The sequence below is a fragment of the Crocodylus porosus genome, unplaced genomic scaffold (assembly GCF_001723895.1).
Source record: "Crocodylus porosus isolate Cpor-Errol unplaced genomic scaffold, CroPor_comp1, whole genome shotgun sequence".
NCBI classification, from domain to species: Eukaryota; Metazoa; Chordata; order Crocodylia; family Crocodylidae; genus Crocodylus; species Crocodylus porosus.
The window spans coordinates 7,152,030-7,175,792 of record NW_017728942.1 but is presented as its reverse complement, the minus strand read 5'-3'; the positions used below and the strand labels follow the sequence as shown (position 1 = coordinate 7,175,792).

The 23,763-nt window shown below is 41.1% G+C and overlaps 1 protein-coding gene across 1 annotated transcript in view; it reads right to left on the bottom strand.

Moving 5' to 3' along the window:
* The window catches only part of CDH4 (cadherin 4), a 611,276-nt gene that overhangs the window by 318,632 nt on the left and 268,881 nt on the right, over positions 1-23,763 (bottom strand). The window lies entirely within an intron of this gene.

Genomic DNA, 23,763 nt, shown 5'->3' with positions numbered 1-23,763 from the left:
TCCCTATTCCTAGAAGGTTTGTATTTAGGCAGAAGATAACGGATATAATTGGTTCAAATGGACAAGTTGTATCCTATCAAGATGACCCTCATTGTCTTTATTGGATGTGCCCCATCTCGCATGGCAAACTAATATATAGCATAGCCCAGAAGATGCGGGATTTTTTTTGTGGGGAAGGGGAAGGCATGGCAAAAATAGACTGCAATGTAAACAAGTGCAGGCACTACACAGCCATGTGCCTGAACATTATCAGTGATACATGAGCAAGTAGTTATGTCCCTGGAGCACAAAAGTTTTGCATGTTCTTGGGGATGAGGCATCTTCAGAGATCAGCTTTATATAAAATGCTGTGTGCCAAGTCTTCCTACCACTGAAGTCGCTGGTAAAACTGTATGGACTCTGGTTAGTTTAGAATCAGGGCATATTCGATAAACTATCTATTTTCTCCCTTTCTTCTCCACCAGAAAGGTACCCATCACAAAATATTACACGTCGCCATTACAAAAATATATGCCCGTCAAACCTTTAACTGCGTTTTTCTCTAAACCTGGGGTTCCCAAACTAGGGTGCTTGAACGTGATGTTGCATCGATTTACTTCACAACACTTTTTGAAGAACAGAGTATATGAATCGATAAAATACAAAAGCCATGGCATCTAAAGCAAAACCCACTTGCAGGAATTACTAACCAAGATGGGCAAGTTTGCAGATGCTCTATAGCACATAGGGATACTTTTCAAATTAATTAAATGTTACAGCCTTTACAAAGGCAATACAATCTTAGTTAAAACATTAAGATTGCCAAATGCATTGCACTTAAATGGTAGACTACATTTACAAGTTCACTAAAATTGAGTTTGCTGGAGACCAGAAACCAGTAAGTCAAACATAACATGAATTTACTCATTTAGGACTCATTCATTTTTACAGGTTTCAATTTGTTTCCACAATATTTTACTATTTGGCCTGTTTCTTAGAAAACATAATCTTTTGATAAGTTTAATTTGAAATGGCTTCTACTGCTCTAATGCCAAATATCTGGAAGTGCAATATTTACAGCTGTTCCCCCCCCTCTGTATGCTACCCTATTTTTGTCATACTGTCTGCAGTAGATATGTGATTTTTATTTTCCCTTTAGCAGTGAGGTAATTTGCCCATGTTATTTGCTCTGTGGGCATCCTCATAACATGATCTGAATTTACTTCATGATGTCTTTTGGAAGCACTATGAATCCAAGACATGCTGAATCAAACTAATGAAGTAACCTCTACGTTAACAAACCCTCTCTGTCTCAACCCTGTAAGAAGCAGACAGGATGTAAAACTGATAGGCAAATATTAAAAATATAGTTCTTTTGGACTTGGTCCACATGTTCTCAAGATAATGAGACCCTAACAAAGACGTAGATGCTCAATGTGGAATATTAGACCTGACATTTCATTTGAGGTGAAAATTGCCAGTCTTCCTAATGACGTCTTTTCTTGCCAGGTACAGGAAGAAAAAGGACTGAACTGTAAAAAACTTACTGTTTTCACAGCAGTGATTTTGATCTCAACATGTCGCATTTCACCAAGGAGTTTTAAATTAATATAGTGCAAAGACAGCTAAAAAAAAAAAAAAAAAAAAATCCCCGCTGCTATTTACAATATTTGCCCAAATTTTTCTTTAATTTTAAAGAGACAGATCCTAAAAAAGAAACCCTGCCAACATCACTATTATTTCTTAATTTGCAGGTGGTCTACGGCAGTGTTTCTCAACCAGTGGGATGCATCCAACTGGTGGGATGCGAAGGACGTGTAGGTGGGACTTCAACTCATTTGAAAATTTCCATTAATGATTAATATAATACTAAAAGGCACAAAAGTGTAAAAATGCACTTCTTGGAAAAAGTGGGGTTTTGTTTTTATCATGGTGGGACCAGGGTTTTTTGACAAAACGCCTGGTGGGACTTAAGGTGCAAAAGGTTGAGAACTGCTGGTCTAGGTTTATGCTACTAAAAGAAACCCCTTCACAGACAATTTCTTGGCAGAGAGACAGACAAACAAAGTGTTTTCTTGCTTTCTTTCACTTCCTGCTATTTGTCCTGAGGTACTCAAGGGGTTAAAACCAGTTTGCATCAACCTCAATATTTTCATATTTCAAGTTCCATCTTCAGCTTCGCTTTTGACCTTACAATGCAATGTGTCAAAATGAAGAGACATCTGAATCTTTTATTCCAGCTGTAGTATTGCGTCCTGCATATATTTATACATTTTGTTTATGCTCAGATGTCATCTCCCATTCTGCATTGGCCACTCAAACACAGCTGCCAAAACTTATTTTCATTAAAACCTTTCAGCCTGTTGGTGGTGGTGGGAGAAGAGGACTGGCAGTCCTCTTTTAAAAGGAAAGAAAAACATAATGTTGAGAGCCCGTTAAAAGGAAAAGACTCCTATACAACAGAGCTGGGCAACTAAATTCTACGGCAGATACCCATTCCATAAAAATAAAAGATAGACGGCACTATTTCATACATTTATTGCTCAAGAGGTTATACAAGTTCCAAAGTAATAATGGTATCTTTCCCTCAACTTGTAGTTTTACTATGGTAAAAGGAAGGGATGGATGCTGAAAATAATGTGGGAAGAAGACAAGAGATATCTCCACAACTGGCACTTTTTCTAATGCATACCCTTCGGGTCTACGGAGAGGGCTCATACTGGTATCCTGAGCATGCCGGCCCAATCCAGGAAAATACAGAGGCACAAGTTTAATGGGAATCTCATTAATACTTTTGAAATCACTGAGGCTACTTCCTTCCCTCAGTTCAGGAAACCGTTCCAGTATGCGTTGAAGTTGACCCCAGGTCATTAAAACACTTATTCACATATGATTTCAGCAGGGCTTAATCAAATGCTCCAAGTCAAGCACCTGTTTAAGTACCTTCCTGAATGGGAGTCCATGTATTGGATGTTAAAAACCTGCTTGAGCACTTTACTGGATCAGATGTGTGTTCTCTCCACTGCAGGAGCCATCATTTCCAAAGTGATATAAATCAGGGCAAGAAAGACACCTGAGTGCAAGACAGATGTAGCACAGCTCAAGAGAGCAACTTCGAAGGTTACACAACATCACACTTATTTTGGGAGCGATAGCTACTTTTTAAAACAATCCCCACCTTAATATGACTGCCTGCAGCAATCCTTTGCTTAGTAGTTACCCCATGTCAATGCGACTCTCTGTTCAAAGTGAAGCTCGCTGTCAGACAATATAATCTGGGAGGATTTTAAAAAAGAAAAGAAAAAGAAATAACCACGAAATACGACTACAGTCAATGTCAGTTAACAGCTCACCCTTTGCACACAGCAATACTGCAGACTTCACATTATACACTGAAAGGTCATGCCCATATCTGATGTTATGTGACCCCAGCTGATCAGAAGACAACCTTACTCTCCTTAGCTATATACATGCTTCATAAAAGATGAATAAACATAAGCTTGTCTGCTGGTTCTCAGGTACCTTCAATGTAATCTTGGGATATTATTATGAATCTTTCCAGACTGCCTAAGCCCTTGGAAAGGGCATTTTATAAAGCATTCATCAGCTGCTAAGATACATCTGGGAGATTCCCTCTCCTAGGTAGCTGCTAGTATCATTGAAGAGGAGGAGGTGACGATCAGCAAAATAACCAACTGTATCACCCAAGAGAGACATGCATCAATTCTGCTGCTGCACACTGATGCCTTTTTAGGGAGATTAAAATCTTACAGTTGATTTTTAACTAAAACTGCATATGAAAGTGATAAGATATATCGAACTGTTCCAGAAGATGGAAATATGCTCTGGAACAAGCAACACCAATATGAACCAAAAGCATTTTTATTGGCTATGAAATGCAGGGCTACAAACTGCTAAATTGAGACATTCACAAATTTAACGATTATGAATAGTATTACCCCTGCAGTCACCATATACGGCATTTGTCCACGGTTACTATAAACAGCACCAGCACTATTTTTACCAACCCTGACTCAAATCATGCAAGTCAGTATTCCTACTCAGGACAGCAGTTCAGCATGCACTTAAAGCTAAGCACATGCTGACATGCTAAACAGCAGCAGACATAAAAAGTGTGCTTAAGTCCTGAATGGGGGCCATTATAAATAGAATTGCCATTACAATGCCCGAAACCTTGATTGATCATTCACCTTGACTGAATGGTCTTTGACCGGCATGTTTTATTTGCTAATATATTTTCTTTGCTATACCTTCCCTACACCTGAATAGTATATACGTAGGTAGCTTAAAACACGCCTTTATATTTCACAGTGCTTCGTGGAACACTCGTTTATCGAAAATTATACATGGTTGTTGCCAGCACTATCGATCTATGAAGAAATAGCATTTTTATTTACTCAGTATCCAAACTAACCGGCTTACAGAAGCAATTATCATTATCAAGACTGTTTGGTAATTATTTTTTTGTTGAAATTTTATTTCTTTTGTTAATTTTAATAAAAACTCCATTCTGTGCCTGCTGTGTTTCTCTTTTACACAGGCATTTAAAAGATTAGTCTTAATTACGGATTTCAATATACAATGTAAAAAAAATAACAAATGATAGATGGAATTCATGGGTTTCTGTTAATTTCTCAGCAGGCACAAACCCTCTGGCATGGAAAAATAAAGGAGGAGAATTGCTTCTAAAGCTACCGAGAAGAAAACTTCAGCTAAAAGCAAACACGTGACCTATGTACATTGTGCATGACATGACTTAGGTGCGTCAGGAGCCTAAATCCTTCTAGAGAGATTTAGGGCCCCATTTTCATAAGGGCCTGATGACTCAAGTAAGTGCCTAGTAAATCTTGCAATTAGAGAATTAGGCACTTTACCTGTTGAGAAACCTTCATTAATGCCATAAGGCATCCATCTGCATCCTGAGGTGGCAAAATGCCTCTAAGTATCTAGCAACGGCGCTTTAGAAAGTGTTACCCTGTACATCCATATATCTATTATATGGCTTGCATAACATCTCATTTACAGAGGATCTGTTTCTATTACGCAGCTTTACCATTTGCCATATGCAGCTACACACAGCAGTGTGTGCTGAGACTCCCATCCAGCAACTGTGCCCATCTGTGCAGGCCCTTATATGCGTATAAGGTCCTCGTAGGGTAGACACCGTCTCAGGACAGAATCTATAGACATTAAATGTCTGTATAGGAAATCTGATGATGCAATACACACATGGTGCATGTACTAAAGCAGATAAAATAACAGGGACTTTTTTTTTCCTCTGAAAAGTCGTAGGAAAAAGATCCAGTCAGGTCTCTTACATATTTCTCTCTCTTCGTGTATGTGCACACCCCCACATTCTTCTTTTCCTCTCCCCCCCACAAGGATGCACACAGCTAGCCTAATTTATAGAAAGTGGCTCCCAGCCTTACTTATCTACATTGCCACCATTCCCCTAATCCCATTAATTTATGGAGTCTGAATGTATTTTGTACCCTGCGAGATGTTGCACTACTCCCCGCTCATGCCAAATCCCTGAGAGTTCAGTAAGCCATGCTGCCTGCTTGAATTAAACGATTCATCAGGCTCTCTTCTTTCTCTCTATTTGTCCAGGATGTGAATGTGTTCATTCTTTTTTTTTCTTCACCCCCTTTTCTCCAGTTCATTTCAGTTTGAATTTCATTACAGCCTTTCTTCCCCGAGTCTTTGTGCGTCCACATTCATCCACATTTATTCTGAATGGCAAAGTCTCACTATCTGCTGGGAATGCTGACAACAGATTGTTTCATAATTAATTGAAAAGCAAAACCTGGACATTCTCAATCACCTGCTGATGGGAATTACTTTGTACAACTTCAGTAAATCAACAGTGCATCACACAGAAAAAACACAGCTCAAGTTAACTACCAGTCATTTCACTGTGAGCTAAACATACAATTTAAATCAGGGCTTATTTTAAGGAATTTTAAAAAAAGAACTGTTTCTATAAAGATAAGTAATGCAGAAATTTGGGGGTAGATTACATCTAGTTAAATTAGCTACTGTTTGCACAATATTATGGATTCCACTTTGAACCACTGAATCCAAGTCGCTGCGAATATACCATATGGGCCAAGCACACGGGTCATTACTGTCCCATGAGAAACGTGCAAAATGTTACGCTGGTCCTGTAGCACCCAGTTTAATTAAAATATTGCTCAAATGCATGCTTAATGAAAAGAAGGAAATATGCCTCAGGAGGTTTGGTGCATGGCATTTTGTAAGGATGCCTTTTGCTCCCTTATCCCTCTGATTTCAAACAAGATATTCCAATGTAGGTTTGAAAGACTACTAAGTAAAGCTACTCCAGCTTTACACTGGTATACTTTAATTCAGAAGATCCCACATGAGCTGTTATATAGGAATTGCTATTCCAGATTGAACCAGGGGTCCAAACTCTCTCCAACATTAAGTTGGACCAATTACTTCAAAGGGAACGGGATTAAACCCTGCAACGGCTTCCCAGAGGAAATGGTTTTCTTCATTCCTCTAATTAGTCATTGCCCCAAAGATTAAGGTTCGTAGTGCTGGCTGCTCCTGATAGCTACGGAAACATCTTGTTCTTTTTATATCTGACCAAGCTATTTTAGTTACGTACAGATCACCATGCTGAACTGGACCTGAGGTTCATCCAGTCCTATATCACGTCTCTGCCAATAGCTACTGGTAGATGCTTCAGAGGAAGGTATAAGAAGAACAGTGTTTTCTTCTGAATACATTTAAATGCCACTGTTATTTAGCAGAGATTTGGAAAACCAGCAACTTCTGTGCTGATACGTACTAATGGATTCTGCGTTGTATGACGGTCCTCATATTCCATTACATTTTCACACCCAGTCCAAACACCTGTATTTACCAGATGTTTGGCAGACAGACAAGCTGAGGGGTGGCACAGTTAGCCTCTGTGTATGGTACATGGCAGACTGAGGAGAGGATAGGTACCAGAGCAGCAGGGAGCACAGGGCAGGAAGCAGAAAGCAGAGCAGCAGCTTCAGCAGAGAGCAGAAAGCTGAGTAGCAGATCTGGCAAATGAAAAGGACTGGAGTGGCAGTCAGGGAAGGCGCAGGGCTAATTTGTGGTCCACCTGCCACAAGGTTTTTCCCCTGCTGGATTAACCCCTAAAATTGGCTCCTTTGACTCACGATTATGGCCTACAGAAGTGATACTAAGACAGCTGGATCTACCTGCAGGGCTTGCTTCTGATTAGCGATCCACTAACCCCTTGCACAGCCACACGGCCGCAACACTACACTCTGACACAACATGAGGATGTTATTATTATATGCTGATCCTCCACCTTTGGAGGGGGTTGGCCCCCCAAGTTCCACTCGCTCAGACATCCGCAAGGCCCTGTTATTTCTGGGTGGAAACAAACCATAACCTTGTTTGACGATTCCTAGAAATCACTGCATTAGCTTTAATAGCCATTAAACAAATCCTCTGTAAGAAGACTTCTAGTCCACCCATTTCCTCCCAAATCTGAAGTAAGCAGGGTACAGAGTAATGCCCCTTTTTTCCTCCAAAGCCATCTGAAAATAGAGATGAAATTGCATCATTTCTTTGAAGGCTGCAGAAGAACTACATTTTCTATGGAGCAAGCTCTTGTGTGGAGTCCAGTTTGAGACTATTTAACCCCTTGAAAGACAGAAAAAAAGCCTTACTTGCGATGCATGTATGCACAAGAGATCACTGCAAAGTCGGTTGTATCCCCCAAGCAAATAAAAAGGTGATTTCTTCTTTACATCTGGATGCACAGACAGAGCTTTTGACTAACACGTTTAAAATGCTCTCTTTGTTCTGTTCAAGATGCTTTATTAAAATATGAGTTAATCTCATACTATATATTAAAGCATTGTGCCTAGTGACAGCATAGTAAAGGATCTGTCAGGCTTTTCATTACAAAACCCTATTTCAGCCATAAAAATCCCTCTGGGCTGAAACTTGGCATACAAGAAAACTTGAAAGAAATCCATTTTGTGGCGTTTGAATTAGAAGAGTGCAAAGAAAATCGATTTACAATGTTTAAGAGACTATTTTGTGCTTATGTAACTAAAAAAAAAAGATTTGTGTTTTTAAACAAAACGTTGCTGGCTTATTAGTCCTTGACTATAAAATGCCCATTTTTTTCTATTTCAGAAAAAAGGTAAACGTGAAGCCATATTTTAAAAAAAAAAAAAAAAAAAAAAAAAGAAACTACCACCAAAAAACATGAATCTCCTTGCCTGCATGTGACAACCAGAGTGCACAAAGACACACATGCCAATCTCAGATGGGCAGCTGGTGTTTTTAGGACACATTAAGGATGCCTTCAGAAAGGTATAAACACGGGTGTACGATACGAAAAAAACTAGAGAACAGAATACAGAAACCAACGGATAAAAAAAAGAAGAGATCATTAATTGGAGAGAGACATGAAAGCGGGCTTGATTTCTGCCTCTAAGACAAGAGCATCTGTTCGTAACTTGGGTAGCTGAGAACAGCCCAGGAAGTTCTGCATCGTGGTCAGTGGCTCCTTACTAGTCAGTGGCCGTGTCTACATGTTCATTAATGTGCTTTTGCTAATGCACATTCAATTTTGTCCCTCCACTGTGATGCTTTAATGCACGTTAAAAAACACATGTAGAAGTGCCCAGTGAACGATGGATTACTGCAAACAAGGACCTCTTTAGTCTCAACATCTTCACCAAAGATCATGTCTCAACATGATTTGTTACATGGAAATGACATGTGCATGCCACTGTCTTTTGAGTCACGGGATTTTTTTCTGTGCACCTTGGTTGCACTCAGCACGCAAAGTCAATATGCACATAGGGCATGTACTGTATGCACCTGTCCCCAGCGTAGTCCCGATGCAAGCACATGCTTCGCTTTTGTTGTCACTACATCAATAACGACTGTGTTTCCACCCTGACATTTTTCAGCAACCTGATTAAAAGAGGCAGACACTGACTATTCTCAGTGGAGGGCCTGACTCAGCCCTTACACAGGCACTGAAGTCAAAGGGAGTTTGTTAGCAAAAGTTTTAGGTAAAAACTCAATCTGGAGCTGGTTCTTTATATTCAGAAACCAGGAGTCTTTATTAAGTTCTCATTCAACCAAAACTCTCATTAAAAAACAATGGGCCAAATCTTGAGGGACTTATTTGGTTTTTTACAGTGTCATTATTAAAGCACATTTCCATTGACTTAAAGAAGAGCTTACCTTTGAAAGGACTGAGAAGGAAATGAGTAAAAACCGACTGAAGAGTTGGAAGAGATTTGAGATCCAAGGGGAGTTTTGCTGAGTAAAGACTTGAGGATTTGGTTGAATATCTTTTTTTCCCCCAGTAAGTTAAAGAAAACAGGAGGCATTACGGATGATAAAAAGTCGTTAAGGGAAATCATTTTGCACACACTTGTCTGGCTCCAATTCTTTCTTCAGCTCGCTGTGTCTATGCCAATTCTATTAATGGCTTGTGAAAGGCTCTCCTTTCCTACTCTATGAATTTAGCCACATTTCCTGTCTTTTTTTTTCCTTCTGTGGGCCTAACTCGCTCAGTGGGAAAGAGCTGTAGCTGCCCTGGAGTCTCTGTTTCTTCTTTCAGCATTTGATTACCCCGGCAGTCTCTCTCCTCCCTTTCTGCTGTCACAACTTCACAGTGCAGAAAAGTCTCAAGGTTTTTGTGTTTCTTTCCTTTCCTCTCCTCTCTCTTTTGCTGGCCAGGGCAGGTTACTCTTCAAAACTATGGAAGCCCAATAGTAGACTGACTATCCTTAGCGCTGTCATGTTTTCTGCCTTTCTCTTGGGAATTTGGAGTTTGGTCCCTCTCAAATCTTACTCTCCACCCTCGTGCTAAACTGTCAGTTCCCATCAGCCACAATATTAGTCTCCTGATGCACCATAAGCTCTGTCACATACCTGACATATCTTCAGTGCCTGACTATATCATACCCTTCCCACTATTGCCTCTAAAAGCCCTAGTGTGACAGCTTCTGCGAATGCCCTGCCGTCTGCTTTCTGTGCCATTGCTTATGCCATGTTAGATATTGGTGATATTGCACCTGTGGGATGGTAGCAGATGCCTGCATTACAGGTTCTCCCTCTCTGCGTACTGTGTACTTAGCTGGCAGGTTAAAAATCCAGTCTGTTCACCTTCTCCTGGTATTAGGAGATTATCCGAACTTCAGATCAACTGAATTTGCAAGCACAGAATTTGGCGGCTGCTGTTTTATATAACAAGGGTACAGTCTTGGTTTGACTGGAGTGAAATGGGAGCAGTCATCCTCTACATGGGACAGTAGCAATGAACTGGAGAGAAACAGGAGCAGTCATCCTCTACACGGGAGAGTAGCAATGAACTGGAGTGAAATGGGAGCAGTCATCCTCTACACAGGAGAGTAGCAATGAACTCATGGAAGGCACCCTTGAATGTAAAGGATGTTTTAACCACATAACTTTACAAAGTAGAAATTTAAAAAATTTAGCAACATGAAATACTGCCAAGCAAATATCAACATTTTTTCCCTCAGCAGGCAGAACAGCCTGAAATAAAGCAACTACTTAATATCAGTCAATAGCACTCTTCACACATTACCCGCTTTAATTTTCCACTGGTAAAGAGGATCATAAAACAGAATGATCCAAATAATCCTCCAGAATTTTTCCCTCTTAAATATCCTCCACACATCAATAGGGAGTTTTGATTTACTTAGAATTTTCTCTCCCTCGAATATACAGTAACCAGATAATACAAACACCCACCGGTGCGCTGTTCACGGTGTACGGAATAAGTGTTTCGGTTTCTTTGGTTTGGGGGTTTTTATTTATTTACTTGGTAACCAACTGGATACTCTTCCAATACTGGCAAGACGGCGGGAGTTTTTATGCTACCAGTATTAATTTGAAAGCTGATATTAAGAGACAATGAAAAGACCACCATTATATTCTTTGTTTGATTTCCCATTTATTTTATGGCTGAAGGACTCTTTCCAACACAAAATTCTCTATCCAATATGACTACAAAGAACAGTCTGTGGGTTAAGAAAGAGGGAAATGTATTAACTTGAAGACTGATTGTGTTTTACTTGTTTTCGGGTGTTCTTATGGTTAATTGCTTTCTTTACAAGTGAAAAGAGGAATAAGCTACACTGTGGCATTGTTCATTTTATAAAGCCCAGGCAAATCACTAAGTATTTGGCAGAATACCAAGTCTTAGGACCTTGCATAGTGATACAAAACAATTCTCCTGATACTATCAAGCCAGGTGAGATGCATCTGATAAATTCCAACCCAAAATACAAATGGTTACCGGCCTGTCTAAGGCAAGGGAGATTTCAGCACAAAGAGAAGTCTGAGATGAAATAATAGATTTTTTTTTCACATGGACATTCATTACTTAATTCACAAGAAAGGGAAGCCTAGGAAATGGGTAAGCTTAGGCACATATTCATTGTGCATGTGTGCGTTATACTAGGAGCAAAATGGGAGATTAGATACTGAGATTTCCTTTTCCTAAAAGTGAACGAGGCATGGTTTTTAGGACACTATTCTTTAAAACTTGCACAGCTGTACCATGTAGAGGGCCCAATAATTGACAGGGACTCCATTATGCTTGACACTGTAGTTTGAGTTAGTGTGAAAAGGTTTTTATTATGGTGTAAAACAAGACTATTTCTTTTAATCATCACAGTGTATGAACTAAGGTTATAAAGAGTTGGCACCTTCCAGAACCTTTGGTTTCATACATTAAATACGGAAAAAGTTAAAACACGGTAAAAGCTGACAGTAGGCACAGTACATCCTGCAAGATGCTGCTTCTCTATAGAGCTGTGCAAAACCAAATCCATATCATGTGCTTAATTTAGCAAAATAAATAATCAATAATTCATCATTCAGGAATATATATATATATATTGCTTCAATAACTTCTAAGTAAGTGGGAGAAAGAGGGAAAAATAATGGGCGAGTATGTGACAGGAAAAGAAAAAAAGTGAAGAGAATGTCCATCTCTCTGTCTGTCTGTCACAGCAAACAATTTGGGAGCCCAGACAGCAAGGCTGGCCTGGTGGCTATGGTACTACCTTGGGACTCAACAGAAAGCCAGGTTCAGTTCCTTCCCTTACCAAAGACTTCTTTATGACTGTGGGAAATCAATTATTCTCTCCATTAAATAGGAAATAAAATAGGGTGATAGTATCTCTCCACCTCATGATGATCTTGCAGTAGTGAAGGGCATATGCCTACCGTAGATGGATAAATATGCTCATTTCTACTTTAAAACAAAAACAACTTGAAAAGGGGCCTAAATAGTATTCCATCGAACCCCTTGGAAGCACCTTTCATGTCTCTGAATAGGATCATTAATACCAGTGCTACGACTGGACAAATGCATTCAAGTCTAAGTAGATACAACCTAAGATAACTCCATGACTAAGTGTCTACCATCGATTGGTTTTATTTTATAAAATGTTCCTGGACTGCACAGATAAAAGATTTTTCTTCACTCCCCTCAACTTAAAGCCCCATTTGGATGATCAGACATACGCAGACAACCCTCATCATCAGAGAGCTACTCTCATTGTAGTTACTCAGCTTGCATTTAAGGATCTCGGAGCATCGTACAAGGGTGGGCGTTGTCCCATAACTGAGTGTAATTTTAGCAAAGGGGAAAACAAGCACAGGATTGTACAAGATCAGTGGTAATCAATGAGAGTAGAGAACAGAACTGCTCCGTTCCAACCAAACGCAGACAACAACTTGATCCTATACGTTCATGAAACATCCCCCTGTTCAGAGATTTTGATTTCAGTATGATGCACCCTGCTAAAAAAAATCCACAGGACACTGTTTTAGCAGGTGCAGCAGAATAAAGCACCAGTGACCACAACCATCATGGTGTATATTATATAAATATATGTAAATATGCATACGTATTTATGTGCAATTCCAGGGATAGAGGGAGTCGGTGGGAAGATATATATTCTGAGAATGAACAGATTAATAACATGGCAGCATGTAGATTGATTCCCTTTTCTACTTTTTATCCTTAACAGAACTCATATAATCTTCAATAATTATATAAGTTATATCAATAATTTGCACAGTATTAATATGATTCTTCTATTAATCTCAGGCAAGCCATGAAATCTGATATTTTTACCATGACCAGACCGTGAAATCTGTCATCTCTGCCCATGATTTACATAAGGATCTATTTATAAAACAGCATTTAATGAAGAGAATAATTTAAAAAGCAGCACATCGTCTATGCCATCTCTAAACCAATTTATGGCGAGGGCTTTGTCAATACTTGATGTTAACCGCATTTTACCTTTTATTTTGTTTTGCTTTAATACACTGACTTCTAGCTATTTCAGGTTCACCCTCGATAAGAAGCACTCCCCCAAGAGCCAGCGAGGAAATTAACAACGAGGTGTTGTTGACTTATTATTTCTTGCCGAGTTTGTTTAAAACATCAGACTTTTACCAGCTTTCAGCCCGCCCCCGATAAAAGAGAAAAAGCAAAGGGAAAAACAAAACTCAACTGGTGGTGGGGAGAAGATGGGTCAGAAATAATTCAGCATGGAAAAGGGAACAAATTCAACATGAAAGCCACAGTGTCGGATGCACAGTTCAGCACTGGTTTAAGATTTATCTTTTTTTATACCTGGGGAGTGTAAAGGATTTGTAAGAATTACAAGCAATTTTTCATAGTTGCATAGTTGATAGGGTCGGAAGGGACCTGAGCAGATCATCCGGGCCGACCCCCTGCCATGGCAGGAAAGGATGCTGGGGTCAAACAACCCCGGCTAGGTGACTGTCTAGCCTCCTTTTGAAGACCCCCAGGGTAGGAGCGAGCACCACTTCGCTTGCAAGTTGGTTCCAGATCCTAGCCGCCCTGACTGTGAAGTAGCACCTCCTGATGTCTAATCTGAATTTACCCTCTGCCAGATTGTGACCGTTATTTCTAGTCAGTCCTGGTAGTGCTCGGGGGAACAGGGACTCTCCCGTTCCCCGCTGGTCCCCCTTGGCAAGTTTATAGGTGGCCACCAGATCCCCTCTCAGTCTTCTCTTGTGGAGGCTGAACAGGTTCAGGTCCTGTCTCCTCTCCTCGTAGGGCCTGCCCTGCTGCCCCCTGATCATGCGAGCGGCCTCCTCTGGACCCTCTCCACGCTGTCCACGTCCCTCTTGAAGTGCGGCGCCCAGACCTGGATGCAGTACTCCAGCTGTGGCCTGACCAGTGCCGCATAGAAGGGGAGGATCACCTCCCTGGACCTGCTCGAGATGCATCTGAGGATGCATGACAGGGTACGGTTGGCCTTCTTGACTGCCTCCCCACACTGCCGGCCCATGGTCATCTTGGAGTCAATAATGGGTCTCTAGCCCTTGAAAAAATGATTTCTAGAGGCTCAAAAGCCAGAAAGCAAGTAAAAAGAAGAGCCAATGTACTGTTTTTGAAGTCTCTTGCTTTTGGAGGTCAAGACCTGGCAGAAGGGGCCTGACTTGCATTTCTGGGATGCCTTGGGTTGGCAATATTGCAGCTCATTTTCCCTCGCCTGCAAAAGGAGATTAAATAATAATAATTACAATATTTACCTACTTCACAAGGGTGTTGTGAGGATTAATGTAAATGTTTTACAGTGTTTTGAATATGTAAAGTGCTATATGTTTTAAATATTATTCTCATTTGCATACTGCAGTGCAAACAGACTGTATTCTGAATCTCTATTTAAAATAAAGCTAACAAACCAAATTTCAATTTAAAAGGTTCCCATACTTGTCACAACGATCACACTACCCATCATTAGTAGTGCAAAGGTCACTGGAAGGAACGTATGTGGGTGGCTGAACATTTTGCATATCGTATTTAATGATCTCCTAAAATATCTGCTTTACATTAGGGAGTTTATCCCTTCAGTGGTGCCTTGCACCGCTCTTGAGGACTCCTGTTTACATGGAAATAATGCGGCGCACTGATGCACACCACTACAAAGAGGACAAAGATTAAAAGGCTGAAGAACTGCACCCCAACGTCTCAGTCAGGAAGCTGACATAGGATGTCTTTCAAAACCACACGAGCAGCCCTTCTGGGTGGCATTCTTCCCATTTTAAATCATTAGAAATGGTTTTAAGTGGACTGCATTTGTCTGTTGGCATTCATTTCTTCCACTGTGTGATATCAAAGGTTGTCTAGCACCACTGTCCTGAGGGAAGAAGTTGTTGAGTTTAGTTCTGTTCTCTGGCTACAATGAAAGACTAGCGATCCCCTGGGGAAGGTGCTGTTTGTAATACAACACAAAAGGCCTCATTCTGACTTTGGATAAGCGTGTGCCATTAGAAACCACCAGTGAGTACATAAATATGGCCCTAAGGTTTTACACTAGATAAATATGTACTGCAAGGGGAGAATTTTTGTCCAATTCCTTTTCCATTTAGACTGAGATTTATTTTACAATAATGCAGATAAGCGCTAGAGAAGAACCACCGCTCCCGAGTGTCGATCCTGGACTTCCCCAAGTTCCTGGCGCGTTTGTGTTCTCACTGCTGGTGCAGGCCTTTTCTCTAGTTCTCTTTGTAATGCAAAAGCACCTTCTCTATCCATCTAGACATGAACAAGATATCCCTGTGCAGTACCACTGTTAGATACAGGTATGCTTTAGAATAAGATGCTGTGGAGAGGCTCAGAGGTGCACAAGTCTGAAGGCCCAGTGGGGGAAGGGGCAGAGAGACAGAGCAAATATAGCAACAGCAAATGGCTGCGGGGTTACGCGGCCAGGCTCAGTGCCTCAATGCATACAGGAATCACAACTCTGGGTAGAGGCGATCGCTTTTATTAGACCAGAGATTGGCAAAAAAAAAAGTTCTTGCAAATAAATTCTTTATTTGATATTTTAGCAAATTCTTTATTTGCAAGAATCTTTTTTTTTGCAAATCTCTGGTTGTTCTAATAAAAGATATCACCTCTGCCACGAGTTCTACTCCTTTTGCCTCTAGACCAATAATACAACCTATATCCATGCTTACAGAGCTCCTGTCCACCCACAGAAAGTTGCGTGTGAGAAAATGTTTGGAGGGTCAGACCACTGGATACATCCAAACTACTAATTCGGGGCAGAAACACAGAACTAGAGCTCTACATTATGGCTGTAGAAAAACACTGGCCTTCTAATGCTTGATTTTTCTTTACCGCTTCTTGCTAGAATATCAGTACTTATGTTTATTGATTCTTTTTTCTCCTGAGATAGCGAAGATCTGGACTTGATTCCTGGCTCCTCCTCCTCTGTGCAAGACCCAGGAGCCAAGTGGCTGTGAAGCAACCTTAACCCTGCATAAGCCTCAGAGCCAGAGGGGAGACGGCCGGCCCCTTTACTCCAGTGTGGATAGAAAATCCTCATGGGAGATTTTTCTCTCTGGAGGAAAATGGCAGAAACAGTCAACACTTCTTCTGGTGGAGATAATGCAACCACCAAGAAAAATAGAGGGCAGATGGGAGCAGCTGTTCTAGGAAGCTATACGCAAAAGAACCCCACAATAATGAGACTCAAAAAAACCTGTCACCTGTACCCATTCCCCTGTAGCTTTACAGCAAAGGAGAGATGGAAGGAAAAAGGAAAGGAGGAAGGGTTTGAGTGACAAACTGTTTGGCTAGTGGCATAAGCACTGTGCGACACGTGTGTGATCTCTGGGATTCCCTCCCCACCTTGGACACGGGTTAACAGGCGCGAAATCTGTCCCCAACTGACTGCAAGCAGCATTCTGCAAGGCCAGCATGGACAGCCCAGAGAGGAAAGCTGAGCTGTAAGCCTGACAGGTAGTGCAGAGCACAGATCCTCTCCCCCTTGCCTTAGCATTTCTGGTGAATAGAAACCATGAAACTATGAATAGGGATGTGAAGGCTGAGGAGCTACTCCACCTGCCATGTTGCACAGACATGCACTTAATCAAAGTATCCTCATTTTTTTAAAGAAGACATGATCATTTAGGAACCACAAATGTTAAAGGCTGGGCTGCGGGCAGTCAGGCTTGAGTCCAGCACAGTTCGAAGTGCTGGAAGGCGTCTTGCTTCTCGCTGCATAAGCTCAGCAAGAAATAATACTGAACAAGAAACTTCATATCTAGACAATGCCGAACTTTGGAGAACTCCACGGCCATAACTGACCTTCATAGCTTATGCCACGCTCGTAGTAGGCCCACCCTTAACCCTGCATCTGAACACACATGATCTTTCCATACCAATCCAAATGCAAACTTTACTTCAGGGAACCTTTGCTAGACTGTGCGATTATCCTACCAGAAAGCAGGCTGAGCCTAACCTCAGTTGACTTTTCCAAACACTAATTCCTATACAACGTGCAAACCTAGTTATGTATTTTGTCTCCATGTCATTCTGCCTGTCACAGCCAAAGATGGAGCGATGAAATGCGATTCAAAGACCCAAACTAAAGAACAGGGCAATGAATTTTAATAGGACCATGGAATTAATATTTTAGTATAAACAACAGTCTCTCTGTAACCGCAATTTGATGATTCAACATTTCTGATATAAATAATTCACACCAATAAGAGAGATAACATCAGATTTAACTAGAACTTAAGTTAATTTGAGTACAGAGTGAAGGGCATCACTCAGACTGAAGGACAGCCAAGAGGAACTGGTGTACTGTATGTGAATTAGCAGGATATATTTTATACATATTCACATGCATTGCATACTGCTCTCCAAGGTTAGAATAGATAAGGGAGGGGGGGAAGAAGGAAAAGAAATTGGCAATGGGAAGACAGAAGGTGCTTACACTGCAATGGAAAATCAACTGGAAGAAATCAACCCTTATGGGCGATCACTTGTACAAAGCGATCCGTCAATGCTTTATTGTTTTTTATTAAGCAAAGCGCTCACACTCATTTGTAGAGCGCAGCAATGAAAGGGTAGCGCAAAAAAGATCCTATGCAGTAGCTATGTTCCAGCTGAGACTTATATACAACAACTCTCTCTCTATTTTTCAGCATTTCTATTACCCACCTGAGATCCGGGTCCCACTCTACAACAATATGGTAAAAGTCAGGCCCTTCCCAGAAGGGTCTACAGTCTTGATGGATAGAAAGTGGCAGAGAAAAGAGGTATAAATGAAGAACTGAGGACATTTGTGGTAGAGTTTGGCATTAAGCACAGATTTCCTAAGTCACAGTCTGGTGCTGTGGCCACAAGCACATTCTTATCTCTTTTTCCAAATTTACCTTGGTATTGAATTTGTTCTATGATATCAGCACTGGGATCAATATGAATAATTTACTGGTATTGGTTTTTACACTTAAAGAGTGCCTTTTATCTGAAGAATCCCAAATTACTCAGCCAACTATTATTATAAGTCATATGGATCACATTTCCTACAGAAGTGCAGTCATCCCTAGGATAAAATTTAGCTATCATACAACAATGCAAAGCAACAATAAAAGCAGTTTAGGCAGAAACTAAAGAAAGAGATTGCATTGAATTGAAACCACAGGAAAACTTTCGGTAACAGACTGCAGGATATAATTACTCAATCTGGCTGGCAGCCATGAACAAATGTTTTCAGTATGTTGTGTTTAAATGTTTTTAATTTATTTTCTTATAAATGTTACTGTAAAAAAAATCATTAAAAATGTAGGAGGACATTTTTGCTAGACAATGAGCTTTAAACAACTGGAAAAAAATATGGGAAAAATGTGTCAATATGTTGGTCCAATAAAAGTCTGGGAGATGTGGAAAAGCTTGCCTATTATTGAGGTTTGTTTTGTTTCATTTTAAGAAACCATCTATAATTTAGAGCACATCTATGAAGTACATGATTGTCCAATAACCGACCACCGACAACTCTATCATGCGTTGCTTGACTCGTTCTGAATTAATTGTTCTTCTCTGAAAGCTAAGTAACATCTTCATCTCCCTTTGACTTCAAATACATTTTGCATCCAGACCCTATGTGCTAAGTTCATTTGGGAGCTGAACTTATAAACCCTCTGTTCTGAACCTTTCTTCCAGGGTCGGTTTGTTTTAATGAACTGATATTTAGTATGTCAGAGCACAACCTTTCCGTCCTACCCTCACCTGACTATGAGCCTTTGCACAATGCTTAGAAGCAGAAAGAAGGTCACTAAAACACATTTGAGGGCTTAATTAGCACTGCAGTACCTTTCATGCTAACTGGCTAACTTTTACTTTTCATTGTACAGTTAAAATCATTCATTCATCCGTTAGGCTTACGGGGAAGAATGAAACAAAAGATAGGAACCCATGTCCCAGCACCTGCATTAAATTCAATCTACTACATTACCTATTACCAACAGGCCTGCCAAAATGCTAAGGTTGCTTTAAAGAACAAGAATATTGCAGTAGCTGGCCTAGAGAAAGCCATAAACTACTACCAAGAACTCTGAATTGGCTTGGAGAAGGAGATTTACTTTGTGTTTTTCTGTAATGGTACTTCTAGGCCAATCGGGAGTTTTACAGGAGAATGTGTAAGGGGGTAGTGGGCTGGGTGGAAGAAGGGGAATGAAGGTTGTATACAGTATATGATGCCTTAATGAGAGGCAAGGCTGTGAACTGAAGCAATATATCGAGTTCCTGGAAAAATCCCTGACGGGGGGCTATACTGCCTTGCAAAATCAAAACAGAAATTGCGTACGACTACACGGGATGTTAAATGCACAGTATACTAATTCTACTGCACATTAGTGTGTCATGGTAAAAGTCATGCTATTGCACTAATATGCAGCAGAAGTAGCCTATTATGCAGTAGTGTCATTAAAAAGACGTGCGCTGGCATGACCGTGAATGATGGGCGTCCCTGGAGGCTGGGGGGGCACAGCGACCACCTGCAGGCGATGGTGGTGGTGTGGCAGCGGGGAGCTTCCGCAGGTGGTCAGAGTGGTGTTGGTGGCAGAGGGGGTGGCGAGTGCTGACCAGCAGTCGGCAACCACCCGCAGACACCGCCAGCAGCGACAGGTGACTGCCCACAGATGCCGCCGATGGTGAGGGGAGGGAGTGGCAAACAGCGACTGCCCACAGGTGCCACTGGCAAAGTCAGCAGTGGCCAGTCACAGGGGGTGCAATGCCAATCTCAAGGGGTACACATGCACTCGCGTGCAACCCCTGTGCATCACCAACGGGCACGACTGTGCAGCAGTGCCAGTTACTGCACATTGAGTTTGCACATGTAGATGTGCCCACTGGCTTAGAATGGCTCTGTTAACACATAGTCAGCATCTGGCCCACCTATAGATGTAAAAGTTAATGGACTGATTCAATCCTAAATTACAGTGTGCAACCTTTAAAAGAGAATTTGATGCAACGAACTACCCTGAAATTATGATCCTAATGGAGTACCATTTCTTTCAGTGAAGACTTACACTGGTGTGAAAGCAGAATGGATCAAACAAGTCTGGGCAGCCTGTAGATTTGGGGAATATGTTGGTTTGGAGGGGGTCAGGGCTTAGTGTATTGAATGACTCTTATTACAGCGAGTGGATCCAATAATACCAATACAGTTCTAAATAGCTAGAGTTTCTATCACCTCTGGGCCTGATTTCTTACCTGATGTAACCATCTTCTGAAATAGCTGGAACCACAGCCACTTGCCCCTAAGTTTGGCCCAGATTTATCCCCCTTCCCAAGATTGTGCTCTTTATCCATTCTTGGTCTTTTCCTCTCCTTGAGGAACATAAGGCATGGAGCAATGGGCTGGATCCATTTCCCTATGTGGGGAAAAAGGGCCAAGTCTCACTGAATTCAGGCAGGAAGGAGCTGTCCCAACATCACTAGTTTTCCCAATGAAATTCCTGTCTGGTAAGGAGATGCCAACTACACTATAATCATTTAATTAGCATTGTCCATCCTGTTCCTACAAAAAGTGATCTCACTTTGAACGCATGTCATGGGGTGATAACCTCTGCTGTTCCCTTACCAAGACAGCCTCCATTTTATTTCTGATTTGCACAATTTCTAATTTTTAATTAATACAGCTCCACTACAAGAATGTGTATATGACCGATAGCTGTGGCTTGCTACGTCTGCCTTCCATCTTCCTTAAAATGGTTGTTTATTTCTGCTAATTCAGAACAGAACTATAAAATATTAAGAAGTTATTAGTTAAAATACAGAGCTGTGAGTCTCTGAAAATAGACCAATCCTGTAGCCACAGCCTTCACTACTCTTCATACATTAATCAATAGTTCATATTTAATTAATTACCACTGAGTTCACTTGGTGATGAAAGTAGCATTTCCATGAATAGAAAAATAAATGAATATGAAAACCCAGCTACCAGCCTGTTCCTGCGATTCTCTCCCACTGACTTACATGTAGTAATGGATGTCTCTTCTATATATTATTAGGCTTTTTGAGCATTTTTTTTTTTATTATATTTGTTGTTAGAGGGAAAGGAAAAGCAGCTTTTCCCCTGCTGGGTATGAAATATCTTAAACTCTTACTGTAGAAAAGCCACCTGCCTGTGACGGTAACAGTTGATTTATTTGGAAACACCTGTAGATAGTCTCCTATGTACCAGCATTGCTTTTAAAACATACTTTGAATGTGTACACCTCAGTTCCTCGAGACTGCACTCGGCGCTAAAACTTGTGAATATTTCCCAATTAAAGAGCCAAACCGAGGAGTTTGTTTACCATCGGGAACGAGGTAACTATAACTATGCCTATATGCCACAGAGCAGACACTCGTCTTGCTGAGTGAAGTTAGCCTTAAGAGTCTAGCAGTAGTTTTAAGATCATACTTTCACTACAATACCAATTTTGTTGAGTAGTGCTGACTCGGATGAGTAGTCTTATTGGGTTTACCGGACTGGGATGCATGAGTAAGTGCTCTTCAATGTTACATCAGGGAACTGGGTTTTTCCAAAGCATAAAATGAGCTCCTCTTCTCAAGGCTGAATTCTTAGTGTAATGAAAACATAAAAAATAAAATAAACTTGTACAGACGTATTCATTAGCCATTGAAAAGGAAGAGGAACACCAGTTCAAGGGAAGAGGTACAGGAAGTGAACCAAAGGTTGCTCCTTGACGAGGTACCCAGCTCTCTAGCTCTTTTGACTTGATCCCTCAGCCTAGCATGAAAACTGAGCTTGCAGAAGAAAGAGAAACCACGCTTGTTTTTCCAGAAAATCCCACTTTTTATATCAGCTTCATCTCTATCACTGTAATGCTTTGGCTGTAGTGTCTTATATTTTGCTAACTAGAAGCTACAGGGAAGTGCATAGAAACTTTTAAGGATCCACGCTAAATTGCAGCCTCAAAATGCTGGAAGATTTGTAAAGAGGTTAGAAAGGTTAGAACAGGGGGCGGCAGCCCCCAGCACGGGCGCCAGAGCGTGGCACGCAAAGACATTGTGCTTGGTGCACGTGCCACGGGGTGGGCAGCAGGGAAGGGGCCAGGGCTGTGCTGCCACAACATGGACCAGGCCCCTCGCCGCTCCCCTGCTGTCCACCTCTGGCAGCCAACTCCTCATAAGTTGAGGTTGCGGGTGTTTATGGCACTCTGACCCAAAACATTGGGTTAGAGTATGGAAGATGCTTTCTGAGGCTAGTTATTAAAGGCCGTAGCAAAGTTTTTTCTCCCCCCCCTTCAAGACTTCTAAATGCTTCTCTGAAGTATGGCGGTGCACACACCCTAACTCCTTCTAGGGACAGAAAGGGGGCTGGACTGCTAGAAATATATCCAATTATCAAAACTGGACAAAACTGCAGTGACTAAGCCACTGTTTATAACCTACTCTTAACCTTTAAGTCTGCATTTTTACTCTGAAATGTCTTAATTTAGACTTTAGGGACATAGAGTATTAGCTCTCAAATAAATGTCCAACTTACAGAAGGGTAGAAAAAGAAGTTCCTTTAAATAATTCAGGAAGGGATTTAAGATGTTGTAGGAACTGAGCCAATTTAGCTAATTGCTACGTGTACTTTTAGGGGCTAACGTGGAAAAGGTGGTTTGAATGGGGAGGTGCTCCTTCCTGTTTTGCACACGACTGATTCGAACAGTACCTCTAATGGACTGCTAAGCCAAGAACAAGAAAACCGGGCTTTTCAGATGCGTTTCTCCCTGTGATTCCTTAGATACCTGGGCATTTCCTCATTTTCACGGACATAAGCTTTAAGCCATAAAGCTTCTGCTAATGTTTGGCAACCAACAGACAGACAATTTATTTCATGTGGAAGTGAGTGAGTGTGTGTATTACACGCGTGTGCATGCACATACACACAGTATTTTCACTGACCCAGCTCGGGGTTCTGTCCAGCGTGACACAACTCCATGCGTTTCTGTAGGAAGGTAATTACTTTAGAACGGAATGAAACTACTCTGGTGAAGCCAATGACCCTCAAGCTGAAAAACACTATGAGGATTTTGGTGGATAAGTGGAGATTGTTGCAACCCCCTGCCAGCGATACTGTAAATCAACCCTCAGACACTGAAGCAAGACATCTGAGACTCTAGGAAGATTCAGTGCAAAGATCCTTTCTTTACCTTGGTGAGATGAATTGATAAGAGCGGACTAGACCATGGAAACAGTTCCTTTCATGCAACAGATGAACGAAACAACCTTTTTCCATACCATGTCATTCTCTTTGAGATGTTAACTGTAACGTGTGTTGCTTAATTATTGTAAATTGCTTTGAAGATTACAAGGCCTATGAGAGATCTTGTTTTCTTTTTAAACACAATGTAATTGGTGTATTATTGAACAGACCCCAGAGCCCTCTC